This window comes from Chiloscyllium plagiosum, unplaced genomic scaffold, assembly GCF_037043375.1.
Source record: "Chiloscyllium plagiosum isolate Xiang-an unplaced genomic scaffold, Cpla_swu_hap1 HiC_scaffold_29, whole genome shotgun sequence".
In the NCBI taxonomy this organism is placed as follows: Eukaryota; Metazoa; Chordata; class Chondrichthyes; order Orectolobiformes; family Hemiscylliidae; genus Chiloscyllium; species Chiloscyllium plagiosum.
Genome location: NW_028270167.1, coordinates 38,134,646 through 38,153,408, shown reverse-complemented (window position 1 = coordinate 38,153,408; position 18,763 = coordinate 38,134,646).

Sequence of the window (18,763 nt, the reverse complement as noted above, 5' to 3'; positions counted from 1 at the left end):
TTCCTTTGCATCAGTTCTCCAGGAACTTTGATCCTGAAGATCTTTGTGGTTTAACTTTCCTGCAGTGGTACTGTGGCCCACAGGCAGTCTGTTAAAAGTTCTGAATGTCCCCATATTTTGTAGCTTTTCTCTCCTTTGTGTTTTATTCCCTGGTGCTTTTGTGCAATATATCCTTTGAAACGTAAACATTCAAATACCGAACAACCTCGATTATTCGAACGAGATGGGCCAGGAGTACTTTGTTCGGATAACCGATTGTACGGATAACTGATCAACGTTCCCATGGCGACGGCAATAGCATGAATAGGGTTCCCGGTGGCGGCGGCAGTAGCAGCAACAGAGTTCCCTTGACGACCTTGTTTCTGCTCTCACCGCCAGCCCAGGCTGCGTGCTCTTGCTGTGGTTTTATTTAAATTTAATAAAACTTTTACGAGACCTTGAGATCTTGTTTGGATAATCCGAAATTCAGATAACTGATGTTCTGTAAAGGTCTGTCCATCTTTTACAAAGCACCAGTCAAGTGTGTGAAGAATAATGAGCAATGGATAAGTACAGTTCTGATAATGTTTAAACCATGACACCGTTCAAGAGAAGCAGTCTGTGTGATGGAAACCCATTCACAATCTTTAACATTCAGTGTCTCCAACACTGAGGTAGCACTGTGTACCATCAAAAGGATGCATTACAATAACTTACCAAGACATTAACTTTGATTTTCCAAACCTGTGACCTTTCCCACTTTATTCATTCACGGGATGTAGGTGTCATACAAAGGTTAGACTAGCATTTATTCCTTGTTCCTAATCATAAATCCTTAACAGTATGGAAACAGACCATTTGGCCCCTTGAGTTTGCATCAACTGACCGAAGAACATTCCACCCAGACCCATCCCATCTCTGTGACCTGACATTTTCCATGGCTAATCCACTTAGCCTGCACATCCCTGGACACTGTGGGCAATTTAGCATGGCCAATCCAGCTAATTAGCCTGCACATCTTTGGACTGTGGGAGGAAACCAAAGCACCCGGAGGAAACCTACACAGACACAGGGAGAATGCGCAAACTCCACATCCGAGTGTTGTATCAAACCCAGATCCTTGGCTCTATGAGGCAGCAGAGCTAACCACTGAGCCACTGTGCTGACGAGAAGGACAAGAGCAGCAGTTACATGGAAACACCAATACCACATGGAAGTCTCCCTCTGAGTCACTCACCATTCTGACTTGGAAACATATCGTTGTTCCTTCAGTCGCTGGCTCAAAGTCCTGGAATTGTGGGTCTACCTTTAGCAAATGGACTGCACCTGTTCAAGAAGACAGCTCACCACCACCTTCTCAAGGGCAACGAGGGATGGGTAATAAATGCTGGCCCAGCCAGTGACGCCCATGTACCATCAATACATTTTTAAAAAATAATTGCATGCTGTGATTGGATTTCTTAAATGACAAAACCAATTTTCTTCTAGCCTAAACCATTTCATAAATCCATGCATATTCCTTCCACTAAACTTCACAAATGGCTGACTTAGCACCATGGGGAAATTAAATAGTGCCCTAATTTAAAACTACTGTGAGACATTATTGGCTATTTCTTTCACACTACAACAAGTCAACTGTGCATTCCCTTCTGTATGTTTATTCCTGTCTTCCCCTCTCTCACTTGTAATTTTATGTCCTTCTTGGGTAAATCAAAAGATCATAGCTGAATAAATAATGAGGAGTAGAGGACAGATGTTCAAGAAGGAGTTGCGAACGAGAAGTAAAACTAAAAGAAGAGAAATTACAGGCAGCAGAGCAAGTGAACATTGGCCATGAGAGACACATGCTGGAAAAACAGAAACAGTCAGTGACAGCTGTGCCAAAGGAAGGTAGATCAATGTAACGAAGTGTGAATTGTAGGATGGAAGTAATGAGTGGACTGAGACTGAAAGTAGAGAGAAATTTATTTAATTGGGATGAGTCCTGATTGAGTGAAGGATTACTGAGCATGGTTTGGGATAAAAGACAGCTGATGTTATCAGGCTGCCACATCCTGAAAATGTGTTCAGAATAGCATTGATTGGAAGAAAAAAGTTTATGGAAATATTTTCAATTGATCCATGATTTCAATATGATTTCTGTCAGCATGTATTGTGCTATAAAACAATTGGAAATTTTCCTTAACACATTGTGAACCTAATTAGAGCCCTCCAGGGACGAGACCACAAAATCAAGGCTGACGCTCCAATGCGATATTAATTGGAATGCTGCACTGTCAGATACGGCCTTAAGCTCAGACCCTTCATTGATGTGGAATAGCCCAGTCTAATATTTTACCTGTTGCGGGGAGGCATAGGCAGCCATGTTTTTTTCAATGTTTCAATTACTTAGGATAGACATGATGGGGGCAAGGCAGTAAGCAAATTCCAGAAAAATAAGTTCTGGCACAACAGTTAGCATGAATTACTGGAAGAAATTCCAAAGGAACAAATTGATAATTTAAATTAAAAAGTGATTAATAGATATGATCATCATCAAGGAACTGGGTGGGAAATACACACACTTTAACATACAGATGCACACCCAAACATACAGATGCACACCCAAACATACTCACAAACATATATACACGCACTCATAAACACACACAAACAAACATACACGCACTCACAAACATATACACTCACTCATGCACACACACATACAGACACACATACTTTCACACATAATCACAAACTCACATAAACACACACAAACAAAAATGTACATTCACACACAAACACACATATTCACACACAGTCACTCATACACACACTCACACATTCACACACATAAACACACCCACCCTTGCTCACTTATACACACACACATACAGATACACACATGCACTCATTCAGACACATACTTATAGATGCACTCTTACAAATGCTCATTCACGCACATAATCACAAACGCATACTCTTACACATTCACGCATATGCAAACTCACAAACACACAATCCTGGATGAAGGTGAGAGTGTACCTCTTCACCCTCACTGCAAGTCATTACCATACAGCACTGTTTTGACACTTGAATAGCTACTGCTAAAATTGTCAAATGACTAAAAGCACACCACTGACTTTGACATTTCTGACATTGTTATAGCAACGGTGGTCCCTTGTTCATGAATTAAGATTTTAGCCACACCCTTAGTCTCACTACCTCCCACACACACTCATTTCCCTCCACTGGTGGATACAACACACCAGAAATAAACTCTCTTTCTCTCCCCCACATTCACATATTTCCTCTCTCCAGATCCTTAAACATCTACTCACTTACTTCTATGCACACTCAATCATATCCACACTCTTTCTTTATCACCACACACATTTCCTCTCTCTCTCTCACGTAAGCAAAGACACCTTCTTTCCCAGCTAGCACACACAACATGCACTCTCGCTCTCAAACACACACTTGCTCTCTCAAACACATTCACAAAATCGCGATCTCAAATACACACGTTCTCAAGCACATACACTCACACACACACCCGCTCTCAAACACACACGGTCGCTCTGTCAAACATACACACTTACTCCCATCATCCTATCGGATGTATACAAGCTTCCTCCCTCCCTGAGGCACATTATTTCCAATGCTCTCAGATTCAGACTCTCCGTCCCTCAATGCCCTGAATATGGACAGGTATTCCCACCATCCATCCCATATGCACACACTTGTCTTTGATCTATCTATGTCTCTTACTTATTGCTATAATATAATTATTCTGGACTTTCTTGTTGTCTTTCTGATTCATTTCACAATTTTCAGCCACAGCTGACCTGTTACATTTGACAGAGGATCGTGAGGGGATAATGTAGGATTGGTCTTTCCTTTCAGCTATGAAGTGGCTAAAATCTTAATTCATGAACAAGGGACCACCGTTGCTATAACAATGTCAGAAATGTCAAAGTCAGTGGTGTGCTTTTAGTCATTTGACAATTTTAGCAGTAGCTATTCAAGTGTCAAAACAGTGCTGTATGGTAATGACTTGCAGTGAGGGTGAAGAGGTACACTCTCACCTTCATCCACAGTCTTTCTAAGAAGTTATGCATTATCAGTGGCCCTCTTTCCAAACACTGCAATAGCCGATGTGGTCCTGAATTTCATTTCTCATACTTGGCCAGCACTTCTTTTACGTTCTTCAGCCTGGACTCGGGTGTGCATTATCATCTATCTTCTTCACTAACTCTGGATAATCTCCCTCTTTCCTTTTTACTATATGCCACCAGAGTCTGTCAATTTACCTTTGTATGCCCAAACTTTCTTACAGCAACAGGAATGTTCTCAATGCTTTCAGGCCATCAATTCATCACCACTTCCAATTCTGTAGGGATTCTAATTCACCTCCTGCGACACTTGGAGAGTTGCATCTTGTTGGAGAATTTGCTTCATTTGAGCAAAATGTTTGTTAGATTTCCAGATGACGCCTTTCCTTCCCAGCTCCTATACCTAGCCTTCCAGACAGTCCTTGAGGATAACTGAAACTTTCTTCACAGATGGTAAATTGGTCTTATGGTCTCATCTGCTTTGAGATAATATTCTCTAGGAAGACATCCCAAATCTGTGAATACATTGCTGTACTCCTCCAGGATCTGTTTTGCTATCAGTATTTTACTGTGCGACAAAACATTGTTAATCCCATTTAGAACATTGAACATTATCAGTTCACGATTCAGACATGCTCTGACTTTTATCTATGGCTTTTGTTTGTGATCTATGATCTAGAATTTCAGAGTTTTGTTTTCACACTGGGTTCACAGAATAACTTGTCCTCTCAGCCCAAGTACCGTGCCATCATTTTATTGATTTGAGTTGATTTATTTGATTTATTTATTGTCATGTGTATTTTATTACAAAATACAGTGAGAAGTGTTGTATAGTGTCGTCACTGTCTGGTGCCATCTCAAAACATGGAAAAATAAACAAAAACATAGAATATAAAGACAGGCAAATGAAGAAATAAAGGTATCCAACTGGACAGTCCTTGTTGTTAAGTGCTTCTCCATGGGCCTTGGAGTTAGTGGCCAGACATGAGTCCCATTCACCACATCACTCTTTGGCACCATCTTGTCTCCACTGACACTCTCACCACAATGAGTCCTTGCTGGACCTCACCAATGCAAACACCACCGATGCCAGCAGGTACCACACTTGACTCTGCCATCGCCATGAGTCCGCTTCGGTCCACTTCACCAATGTAGCTGCTGCTAATGGCGTGAGTCTCGTACTGGGCCCAAACCTGTCTCTGCAGCAGCAGCCGTGAGTCAGCACTAGCACCACCATCACCAGATGATCCAGACAACACCAAATTTGCTTCTGACACTGCCACTATGAGTGCCCACTGCTGGGCCCACTCACTGCTGTCATTACCATCACCGCGACTGAAATCTTCACCAAGAGGTAAGCGAAATAAAAGAGAATTTTTAAAAAAAGAAAAGAGAGGAAATAATAAAAGAAAAGCAGATAGAGAAGATGAGCCCAGGCTCAGAAGCCCTTCTCCATCGTCAATGTACCAGGAATTTTATTTATTGTTCATTCATGGGATGTGGGCATCTCTGGCTGGGCCAGCATTGCCCCGAAGGCAATTAAGAACCGATCACATTATTGTAGGCTTAGAGTCACATGCAGGCCAGACTAGGTACGAAGAGACAATCAGGAGGCTGGAAGGACACAGCAAGAACATAGCCTCAGGAGGTAGAGAAGTCAACATTTCAGGTGTAACTCTTTTTCAGGACTGAGAGTGGGTGTAAGGGGAGCTGCAGATGAAGAGAGTTGGGGTGGCGGCAAGATGGTGAGGTGGGAATATAGCAGATTTCCTTCCCTAAAGGATACAAGTGAACCAGATGAGCATTTATGACAATCAACAATGGTTGCATGATTGCCATTAGACTAGTTTGTTTTTATTCTAGACATATTATTGAATTTAAATACTTTGAATTTAAATATAAATTTATTTCAGTGCAAAAGGCCTGGCAGGCAAGGAAGAGTATGGGTGGGAGCATAGGACTGAGATGTCACAGTAATTAAAGACGGGCCCAGGGAGAGGCAGGATTGGCAACAATGTTCTGGTGTGCAGATACTACAGGAAAGATAGAAGGGGAGGCAAGGGGGGGTGAGGGGGTTTGGCATTTTTGATTTGGCAACACAACATGGAAGTACTCAAAGAAGGTATTCCCAGGGGATCATCAGTGAAGCTATATAGATAGAACTAAGAAAGAAGAAAGAGATGATCACACATTTGGGATTTTACATTTGGGATGTTCAGTGTATTCAAGAAAACTTTCTCAATCAATATGTGGATGGCCCTACTATGGAAGGGGCAAAATATAACCTCCTCTTGGGAAATAAGGCAGGGTAACTCAATGAGGTGTTGGTAAAGGAGCACTTTGGGAGTAATGGCCATAATTCTGTTAGTTTTAAAATAGTTATGGATAAAGATAGCCTGATCCACAAGTTAAAGTTCTAAATTGGGGCAAGGTCAATTTTGATCATATTAGACAAGAACTTTCGGAAGTTGGTTGGGGGAGACTGTTTGCAGATAAAGGGACATCTGGGAAGTGGGAGGCTTTCAAAAGCAGGGACAGCAGGTTCCAGTTAGTGAGAAAGGAAGGCTGGTGGGAGCAGGGAACACTGGATGACTAGAAATATTGAGGTTCTGGTCCAGGAGAAAAAGGAGGAATATGTCAGATATAGACAACTGGAATCAAGTGAATCCCTTGAGAAGTACAGCAGTCTAAGAGTACACTTAACAGGGAAATCAGGAGGGCAAAAAGGGCAGATAAGTTAAAGGAGAATCTAAAGGTCATATAGGATCCTGGGAGAACTAGTCATTTGGATGCAATATTGGCTTGACAGTAGGAGACAGAAGGTGGTGGTAGAGGGTTATTCAGACTGGAGAGGTGTGACCAACAGTGTGCCACAAGGATCAGTGCAAAGTCCACTGTTGTTCATCATTTATATCAATGATTTGGATGAGAATATAGGAAGCATGTTTATTAAGCTTGCAGATGACACCAAATTTGGTTGTATAGTGGACGGTGAAGAAGGTGATCTGAGATCTTAATTTACTGGGCCAGTGGGCAGAGGAATGGAAGGTAGAGTTTAATTTAGATAAATGCGAGGTATTGCATTTTGGTAAGCCAAACCAGGGCAGGACTTACACAGTTAATGGGAGGGCCACGGTAAGTGTTGTCAAACAAAGAGATATAGGGGTGCCGGTACATATTTCCTCGAAAGTGATGTGACAGATCGACAGGGTGGTGAAGAAGGCATTTAGTACACTTGCTTTCATCGGCTGGAGCATAGTGTAGAGGAGTTAGGACATCATGTTACTGCTATACAAGGCATTGATACAGCCACATGTGAGGTACTACTCTACTCCAGGAAGAATTCTATTAAACTAGAAATGGTGCGAAAAGGATTTACAAAGATATTACTGAGACTGGAGAGGTTGAGTTATAAGGAGAGGCTAGATAGGCTGGGATATTTTTCCTTGGAGCGTAAGAGTGACCTTATAGAGGGTTATAAAATCATGAGGGGCATGGATAGGGTGAATAGTCAAGATCTTCTCCCCAGAGTAGGGGAGTTCAAAACTAGAGGGCAAAAGTTTAATGTGAGAGGGGAAAGTTTAAAAAGAGGTCTAAGGGAGAACTTTTTCAGGAAGAGGGTGGTGTGTCCATAAAATGAACTGCCAGAAGAAGTGATAGAGGTGACTATATTTGCAACATTGAAAAGACATTTGGACAGGTACATGGATAGGAAAAGTTTAGAGGGATATGGGCACAGGCAAGTGAGACTTGTTCAGTTTAGGAGATCTTCTGCCATGGAGAACGTGTGCTGAAGGATCTGTTTCCATTCTGTGTGAATCTATGACTCTATGACCATCTGCCATGATGAGATTTAGATCCATGTCCTCAGATTATCCTCAACTGTACAACAGTTTTATTTTAAGGCAGCCCCTTTTAGCTACATTGTGTATGTCTGAGAAGGTCATGATCTGGAATGATGCATCCATGTCTCACTGACACTTTGTGTTGATCTGAGACAGTCATAGAGTCGTAGAGTTATACAGCACAGAAACAGACCCTTGGGTCTGGCTCATCCATATTGACAGATCTCCTAATTAATCTGGTCCCAATTGCCAGCACTTGGCCCATATCCCTCTAAACCCTTCCTAGTATATACCATCCACATGCCTTTTAAATGTTGCAATTGTACCAGCATCCACTACTTTCACTGGCAGCTCATTCCATACACGCACCACCCTCTGCATGAAAATTGTGCCTCTTCAGTCCCTTTTAAATCTCTCCTCTCTCACCTTAAATCTATGCCATCTTGTTTTGGACTTTCCTACCCTGAGGAAAAGACCTTGCATATTCACCCTGTCCTTGCCTCTCATGACTTTATGAACTTCTTTAAGCTCCTCTATAACTCCTCAGCCTCTGACAGTCCAGTTATCATTCTGAATTACAAACCATTTATCATCCAGCAACCTGACTCTACCAGCCTGTCCCATAATGTAGAGTGATGGTGTGTCAGCTGAGTAGTATGGAAAGCTAGCTCAACTTTTGAAGTCTGCGTGTTAGTGGCTCAGAACTCAGTGAAGTGTTTGAACCGTGCATTTTCTCAACATTTTCCTTGCTGTCAGTGCTATTCTTCTTATTGGTCAGCTTAGTTTTTTTTTGAAGTCTAGCTTGGCTTTGGAATCAGATTTCCTGCACATGGATGTTCAGTGATCATTGGTGCCACATGCTTTACAAATATCAAGAAAAACTAGACAGCTTTGGAATAGGTATGATGCTCCGTATCTTACAGAATTTGTTGGTTTGGTGTACTTTGTTGACTGCAGCAATAGTGCTGCCTGCACCTAAAGCATGTACTTGTTATTAGTCTGCCATTATTTCACACTTGGGCCCACCTTTAGTAAGGCATCAATTGTGTTATCTTTTAAAGTCCCCAAAAGATTCCCCAAAACTGATGAGAGGAGATGACTAATTCAATGAGCCACTCTGACAATTCTTTTTGCTGCAGGATCTTCCAATAAACTGGTTAACATGAAACTGCTGTCTGTTTGACATGAGTGTTAATCCTAAAGTTAATTCATACATTGAGCTGGTCTTTGAGGAACATTCAGATCCTTTCATGGAAAGACTGGATACGTTAATTCTGACAAGCCCCTTTCTGCTAATAGCATGCAAGCAGAATTTTTTTCTCTCAGGATCACCTATCTCTTGGTCCGTAAATTAGAATGCCATACATTGTTTGAATAGTTGGAATTCAATCACTTTGTCACTGAATGCCCAAACCTTAATGAGGTTTCTCCAATCCATGATTCTGGCTTAAAAACTTTGCTCTTAAGCCATGTATCCTGGCTTTGTATCAGTGTATATTAAAACCAGTCCTTCTTTCATAACAGAGACTTTGCAGTTGTTGCTATGAGAAACTGCGACTTGTGTATCAACTCTCAGAAACAGAGCATTCCAGCTTTACAGATTTCTGTATTGCCCCTGCTCAAGTGTACACTTCAATTCACAGGAACTGGTGCTGTCTTGGATTGAGAATCGCTCCCTCAATCGGAATTTTCAATGACCCAACGCTCTTTTCTTGTTGGTCTTCAAACGGTTTTCAAATCTGTCCATGCGTACTGGAGTCTATTCTAAAAGGTGGCTCAGTGGTTAGCACTGCTGCCTCACAGGACTAGGGATCCGGGTTCAATTCCCACCTCGGGTGACAGTCTGTGTGGAGTTTGCACATTCTCCCCGTGTCTGCGTGGGTTTCCTGCGGGTGCTCCGGTTTCCTCCCACAGTCCAAAGATGTGCAGGTTAGGTGAATTTTGCCATGCTAAATTGCCCATGGCGTTAGGTGCATTAGTCAGGGGTAAATGTAGGGGAATGGGTCTGGGTGGGTTGGTCTTCGGAGGGTCGGTGTGGACTTGTTGGGCCGAAGGGCCTGTTTCCACACTGTAGGGAATCTAAACTAATCTCAGTTCACAGCTGCTAGCATGGTGTCGATTGCATTCAACAGGGTATTATACCTGATGGAGTAAAGCTTAAGCTATCTCCCATAACTTAAGAAACTGGCTGTGGATATTGCAATGTTGAAGAAGAAAACAGACATTTATTCCAGCTCACTATTATGTTCAAGCATTACATTCCTCAGACACACACATGTCGGAGCTGATGTTCATCTATTTAGTTACAACAGAGTAACATGATTCCAGAAGTGATTCTAAAAATGATCCGAGGTCAGACAGAATGTGAGATTGTTATACTATCAGGTCACATGAAGTGAAGACATTAGCATTTGTTATAAAGGTCTGTTGATAAATTGACTGTGGGACATAACACAATATCTCTCATTGCTCTTTCGCTTTGCATTAAACATACAATCACTCTCTCTTTCTCTCACTACATAAACTTTTCCTCTTACATGCTATACCAGCTTGGAAAGCCTGCTTCTCCATCTTTAATGCAGTCCTACAAGGGGGTTGATTCGTGTCCCACGAGAAGTCTCACTTTGCTCGGAGTATCGAACCCAGGCCCACGCACTGCCTTGATCCTGGGCTGAGCCATTGCCTCAGCTACATGCCTGTACACTGCTTTGACCCAGAGCGTGAGGATCATCCTGTCCCTTGCAGTGATTCAGTCCTGACCAGCAGGTTCACTGCTGCTCCCAGTGTCATTGAGCCAATCCGCAGCAAGCACACAAGGAGAAACTGTCTTTGAGTGGAGGAGCATCACCTTCCAGAATCTCTCCACGTGATTTTCAAGCCCTGGGTCTGAGCTGGATAGAACTTCTCAGGGGCTGCTCTCTACTCTCATTCTGTGATTTGGGCAAGCCATGTAAAATATTTCATGTTGCTGTTCAAAAAAAGCATGAATTCTTGTTTGTATCCTGGCTAATCTGTTACTCAATGAAAATGATCAAAACAGATTGCCTGATTATTATCTCATCGCCGTTTATTATAGCTTGCCATGTGAGAAGTGTCTGCGGCACTTTCTACATTACAACCGTGATTATATTTTTAAAAGAACTTCATTGACTGTAAAGTACTTGGGATGACCTGAGGGCATGAACATCTTTGCCTCTTTCTTTCAATGTAATGAGCCTTGCTGTGATTAAGAGATTGTCCAGTTAGACAGATAACCAAATGTTTCAAGCAGCAAATGGAAACCGAGGCACTGAGAAGGTGCTAGTTTGTCGAAAGCATGTGACTGAATCCTGGAGAATCCCACAAGAAACTGCAACTTTTAGGATGGCTGACCAATCCCAGATATAATTTAGAGATACCGGTGTTGGACTGGGGTGTACAAAGTTACAAATCATACAACACCAGGTTAGAGTCCAACAGGTTTAATTGAAGCACTAGCTTTCAGAGCGCCGCTCCTTCATCAGGTGGTTGTCAACCACTGAAAGCTAGTGTGCTTCCAACTAAACCTTTTGGGCTATAACCTGGTGTTGTGTGATTTGTAACTTTGTACAATCCCAGATAGTTAACAGGGAGTTCCACACGCTGGTCAGAGGCAGGAGTGCAGTAGTGGAGTTCTAATTCACTGACAGTTGCTCCCCATAACCACAGCTCCCTGTTTCATAGCCACATAAGATCAGGTCCATCCAGTCTTGCACCATCAGTAAATTTGAGAATAAATTTTGTAAATTTTGCTGAGTTTAAGATTCACCTATCGGGTTATTTGTACATCCAGAAACAGCCAGTGCCCTCAAGGTCCACACTTGCAGACTGCCAGCCCAGTTCTGCTTGTCTGCATTGAATCAGTTGAGTAGCAGGAACCAATTCCATCCACCCTTCTTCATCAGGACCAATCCTGCCAAACTCGAGAAGGAAGCCCTCTGCAATTCCATGAAACATCAGATTTTTGAACGCGCTGTGCTCGGTTAAGAGCTGTCACCTAGTGATTCCAGAATAATGGGATTGTTTCTCAAGTTAGTTGCTGAATGTAGACCAAACCTGGTGAGAAACAGTTATTAATTTGACTCACAAAAAGCAGTGTGATGCCATCAGCTCTAAGGGCCTGCACAAAAAAAAAAGAGCCTCAGTAGTATCGCTCTGGTCAGACTGCATTGAAACATCATAAGCAGTTTTGGCCCTGTATCTAAGCAGTACATCTCTGCTCTTTATATTCTAGCCCTCTCAAAATGAATGATAACTTTGCATTTGCCTTCCTAACTACCAACTACATCTGCATATTAACCTTACAAGAATTCTGAACTACTATTTCCAAGTCTCTTTATTCATTGAATCCCTACAGTGTGGAAACAGGTCATCTGGCCTAACAAATTCACACTGACCCTCCAAAGAGTAATCCACCCTACCTTATTACTCTACGTTTACCCATAACCTACACATCCCTGAACGCTATGGGCAATTTAGCATGGCTAATTCATCTAACCTGCATATCTTTTGTGCTTTGGATTTCCAAAGCCTTTCCCCATTTCTATATTCTTCCCACCAAGCTGCATAATCTCACACTTTCCCACATTCCCCATCTGCCACTTCTTTGTGCACTGTCCCAGTCTATCCAACCCTTCTGCAGCCTCACCCCTTCCTCAGCAATACCTGTCCCTCCACTGATCTTTAATGTAAAATGTGAACCATTATAGTCTCAACCATGACCCCTGTGCAACTCCTCTGGTCACTGGCTGCCATCCTCAGAAAGGACCCTTCATCCCTACTCTTTGCCTTCTGCTAGTCAACCAATCCTCAATCCAGGCCAGTATCTTGCCCCAAACATCAAAACCTCTTATCTTAGCAGTTTCTTATGAAGCATTTTGTCAAAGGCCTTCAGGAAATCAAAACTGATCACATCTACTGCATCTACTTTGTCTAAACTTGCTTGTTACCTTCTCAAAGAATTCTAATAGACTTGTCAGACATATCCTCCCCTTGATGAAGCCATGCTGTCTCTGGCCTATTTTACCACACACTTCCAAGCGCTTTGCAATCTCATCCTTAACAACAAATTCTAAAAGCTTACCAACTATCAAGATCAGGCTAACAAGCCTATAATTTCCTGTCTTCTTAAACATAGGTGTTTTATTAGCCATTTTCCAATCCTTGACACCCACCTTAACTCTAGTTATTTCCTGAAAGATCATAATGTCTACAGCCACCGCAGCTATCTCCTTCAGACCTCTGGGGTGTAGGAAAGAGACATGTTGAGATTTGAACTCTGTATTGCCTTTTTACTAGATGTGCACTGCAATTTCCTGAGCCACATTACCACCCAACACATTCTTCATTACATTAAATTGTTCATTCTCCATATTTCATTTTTCAAGCATATAACTACCACAGTTCATAAAAAAACTATTAAGTTTCAACAGAATAGTGTGCTTCTAGTAGCATGTCATGCTTCAAATGATCCCAGGATACAATGGAATTTGAGATTTTTATCCCCACAGATCACACTTGAGAAAGGGACAAGTTGATTAGGGAGAGTCAACATGGTTTTGTAAAGGGTATGTCGTGCCTCACAAACCTTATTGAGTTCTTTGAGAAGGTGACCAAACAGGTGGATGAGGGTCAATTGGTTGATGTGGTGTATATGGATTTCAGTAAGGCATTTGATATGGTTCCCCACGGTAGGCTATTGCACAAAATACAGAGGCATGCGATTGAGGGTGATTTAGCGATTTCGATTAGAAATTGGCTAGCTGAAAGAAGACACACGGGGGGAAATGTTCATCCTGGAGTTCAGTTACTAGTGGTGTTCTGCAAGGATCTGTTTTGGAGCCACTGCTATTTGTCATTTTTATAAATGACCTAGATGACGATGTAGAAGGACTGGTTAATAAATTTGCAGATGACACTAAAGTCAGCAGAATTATGGATAGTGCTGAAGGATGTTGGAGGTTACAGAGGGACATAGCTAAGCTGCAGAGCTGGGCTGAGAGGTGGCAAATGGAGCTTAATATGGAAAAGTGTGAGGTGACTCACTTTGGAAGGAGTAACAGGAACGCAGAGTACTTGGCTAATGGTAAGAGTCTTGATAGTGTAGATGAGCAGAGAGATCTCGGTGTCATGTACATAGATCCCTGAAAGTTGCCACTGAGGTTGATAGGGTTGTTAAGATGACGTACAGTGTTAGCTTTTATTGGTAGAGGGACTGAGTTTTGGAGTTGCGAGATCATATTACAACTGTACAAAACTCTAGTGCGGCTGCACTTGGAGTATTGCGTACAATTCTGGTTACTGCATTATAGGAAGGATGTGGAAGATTTGGAAAGGGTTCAGAGGCGATTTACTAGGATGTTGCCTGGTATGGAGGTGAGGTCTTATGAGGAAAGGCTGAGGGACTTGAGGCTGTTTTCATTAAAGAGAAGAAGGATGAGAGGTGACTTTATTGAGACATATAAGATAATCATAGGGTAAGATGGGGTGGACAGTGGGAGCCATTTTCCTCGGATGGTGATGGCTAGCATGCGGGAACATGGCTTAAACTGGGGAGTGATAGATATAGGACAGATCTCAGAGGTGGTTTCTTTACTCAGAGTGATAGGGGCATGGGTGCCCTGCTTACAACAGTAGTAGTCTCGCCAACTTTAAGGGCACTTAAATGGTTTTTGGATAAACATACGGATGAAAATGGAATAGTATAGGATAGATAGGCTTCAGATTTGTTCCACATGTTGGCGCAACATCGAAGTTGAAGGGCCTGTGCTGCACTGTAATAATCTATGTTCTCTTTTCTGTGTTCTACTCTATGATGCAGTGATGCCATCCTTAGCATCCCTGAAAGGTATACTGACCCGAGAGACATAACAAAACACTTCAAACACTTCAATCCCCCATCTCAACAACAGTTTTAGGACAGAATTCGAGATTTACATCAAACCTTGTGTGAAGAGTTGCCTTCTGTCATCACCCCTTGTACAACCTGGCTCTCATTTTAGACTTATATCATTTTGTTCTGATGAAGGTGATAGATTTGCATCTCATTGTGACAGACAATCTTTCAGGTACTGTATTCCCCAACACATTCCCTGTCTCACTCAGTGAGGATTGCCAAATAGAAATCCCATTCAGCAGTTTTTGAGTTTAGTTTTACTTTCTTAATTTGACTTTCTCATCAAAACTGAAAGTGAGATCTTTTAGGGAAGAGAAGCACAATGGTAATTGTCCATTTAGAAAAATCTAACTTTATTTTCGCTCATGTACAGGGGAATTCTCCTTTGAATCCTCCCACTTCCTCCAGACCAAAGGGGTAGCCATGGGCACACGTATGGACCCCAGCTATGCCTGTCTCTTTGTTGGCTGCATGGAGCAGTTGATCTTCAGTAATTACACCGGCACCACTCCCCACCTCTTCCTCCGCTACATTGATGACCGCAAGGAGGTTGAGCAATTCATCAGCTTCACCAACACATTCCACCCTGACCTTAAATTTACCTGGACCATCTCTGACACCTCCCTCCCCTTCCTGGACCTCTCCATCTCCATTAATGACGACCGACTTGACACTGACATTTTTTACAAACCCACCGACTCCCACAGCTACCTGGATTACACCTCTTCCCACCCTACCTCTTGCAAAAATGCCATCCCGTATTCCCAATTCCTCCGCCTCCGCCGGATCTGCTCCCAGGAGGACCAGTCCCACCACAGAACACACCAGATGGCCTCCTTCTTTAGAGACTGCAATTTCCCTTCCCACGTGGTTAAAGATGCCCTCCAATGCATCTCGTCTACATCCCGCACCTCCGCCCTCAGACCCCACCCCTCCAACCGTAACAAGGACAGAACGCCCCTGGTGCTCACCTTCCACCCTACCAACCTTTGCATAAACCAAATCATCCGCCGACATTTCCGCCACTTCCAAACAGACCCCACCACCAGGGATATATTTCCCTCCCCACCCCTTTCCGCCTTCCGCAAAGACCGTTCCCTCCGTGACTACCTGGTCAGGTCCACGCCCCCCTACTACCCACCCTCCCATCCTGGCTCTTTCCCCTGCCATCGCAGGAACTGTAAAACCTGCGCCCACATCTCCTCCCTCACATCTATCCAAGGCCCTAAAGGAGCCTTCCACATCCATCAAAGTTTTACTTGCACATCCACTAATATCATTTATTGTATCCGTTGCTCCCGATGCGGTCTCCTCAACATTGGGGAGACTGGGCGCCTTCTAGCAGAGCGCTTTAGGGAACATCTCCGGGACACCTGCACCAATCAACTACACCGCCCCATGGCCCAACAGTTCAACTCCCCCTCCCACTCTGCCGAGGACGTCCTGGGCCTCCTTCACCGCTGCTCCCTCACCACCAGACGCTTGGAGGAAGAACGCCTCATCTTCTGCCTCGGAATACTTCAACCCCAGGGCATCAATGTGGACTTCAACAGTTTCCTCATTTCCCCTTCCCCCACCTCACCCTAGTTCTAAACTTCCAGCTCAGCTCTGTCCCCATGACTTGTCCGGACTTGTCCTACCTGCCTATCTCCTTTTCCACCTATCCACTCCACCCTCTCCTCCCTGACCTATCACCTTCATCCCCTCCCACTCACCCATTGTACTCTATGCTACTTTCTCCCCACCCCCATCCCCACCCTCCTCTAGCTTATCTCTCCACGCTTCAGGCTCACTGCCTTTATTCCTGATGAAAGGCTTTTACCCGAAACGTCGATTTCCAAGCCTCTTGGATGCTGCCTGAACTGCTGTGCTCTTCCAGCACCACTAATCCAGCGTTCTTAAAGAGCCATCCCACCCCAGCAAAGTTTTTCTACAACCTCTACCATCGGGGAGAAGGTACAGAAGCCTGAACACATACAGCAGCCGGGTTTGTAACTGTTTCAACCCTACTGTTGTTAGAATACTGAATCGACTCACAAACTCTTAACATTCGCCTGTACCTGTGTTTTTGATTTTACCATTGTTTACCTATTATTTACTATCTATGCTACTTAACTCTGTGATCTGCCTGTATTGCTCGCAAGACAAAGCCTTTCACTGTGCCTCGGTACACGTGACAATTAATTCAATTCAGTTCAATTCAATTCAATGTATTTGTCTGTTTCCTGAAGCAATGTGCACAGCTCGACATTTATTTTATGTTCTTCATCTTTTCAATCCAGAGAAGAAATTACCTTCTTACTTTTCCAATTGCACATCAGTCTATTTCCTCCTGAAGACACATCAATGTTTCAAAATATTCAGTGCAGAAAATTGTCTCAGGTTATTTTATATAGACAATGCAGTAGAACGTAGAACATAGAACATAGAACATAGAGGAATACAGTGCAGTAGAGGCCCTTTGGCCCTCGATGTTGCGCCGATCCAAGCCCACCTAACCTACACTAGCCCACTATCCTCCATATGCCTATCCAATGCCCGTTTAAATGCCCATAAAGAGGGAGAGTCCACCACTGCTACTGGCAGGGCATTCCATTAACTCACGACTCTCTCTGAGTAAATAATCTACCCCTAACTTCAGTCCTATACCTACCACCCCTTAATTTAAAGCTATGCCCCCTCGTAATAGCTGACTCCATACATGGAAAAAGGTTCTCATGGTCAACCCTATCTAAACCCCTAATCATCTTGTACACCTCTATCAAGTCACCCCTAAACCTTCTTTCCTCCAATGAAAACAGCCCCAAGGCCTCAGCCTTTCCTCATACGATCTTCCTACCATACCAGGCAACATCCTGGTAAACCTCCTCTGCACCCGTTCCAGTGCCTCCACATCCTTCCTATAGTATGGCGACCAAAACTGCACACAATACTCCAGATGCGGCCGCACCAGAGTCTTATACAACTGCAACATGACCTCAGGACTCCAGAACTCAATTCCTCTACCAATAAAAGCCAGTACGCCATATGCCTTCTTCACCGCACTATTTACCTGGGTGGCAACTTTTAGAGATCTGTGTACATGGACACCAAGATCCCTCTGCTCATCCACACTACCAAGTATCTGACCATTAGCCCAGTACCCCATCTTCTTGTTACTCTTACCAAAGTGAATCACCTCACACTTAGCTACATTGAACTCCATTTGCCACCTTTCTGCCCAGCTCTGCAGCTTATCTATATCCCGCTGTAACCTGACACATCCTTCCTCACTGTCAACAACTCCACCGACTTTCATATCATCCGCAAACTTGCTCACCCAACCTTCTAGCCCCTCCTCCAGGTCATTTATAAAAATAACAAACATCAATGGTTCCAAAACAGATCCTTGCGGAACACCGCTAGTAATGGCACTCCAAGATGAACCTTTACCATCAACTACTACCCTCTGTCTTTTTCCAGCCAGCCAATTCCTAATCCAAACCTCCAACTCACCCTCAATACCATACCTCCGTATTTTTTGCAGTAGCCTACCATGGGGAACCTTATCAAACGGCTTACTAAAATCCATATACACCACATCTACCACTTTACCCTAGTCCACCTCCTTAGTCACCTTCTCAAAGAATTCAATAAGGTTTGTGAGGCACGACCTGCCCTTCACAATACCATGCTGACTATCCTTGATCACATTATTCCTATCCAGATGTTCATTAATCCTATCCCTTACAATTCTCTCTAAGACTTTGCCCACAACAGAAGTGAGACTCACCGGCCTATAGTTACTAAGGTTATCCCTACTCCCCTTCTTGAACAAGGGAACCACATTTGCTATCCTCCAGTCTTCTGGCACTACTCCTGTAGACAAAGAGGACATAAAAATCAAGGCCAATGGCTCTGTAATCTCCTCCCTTGCTTCCCAGAGAATCCTA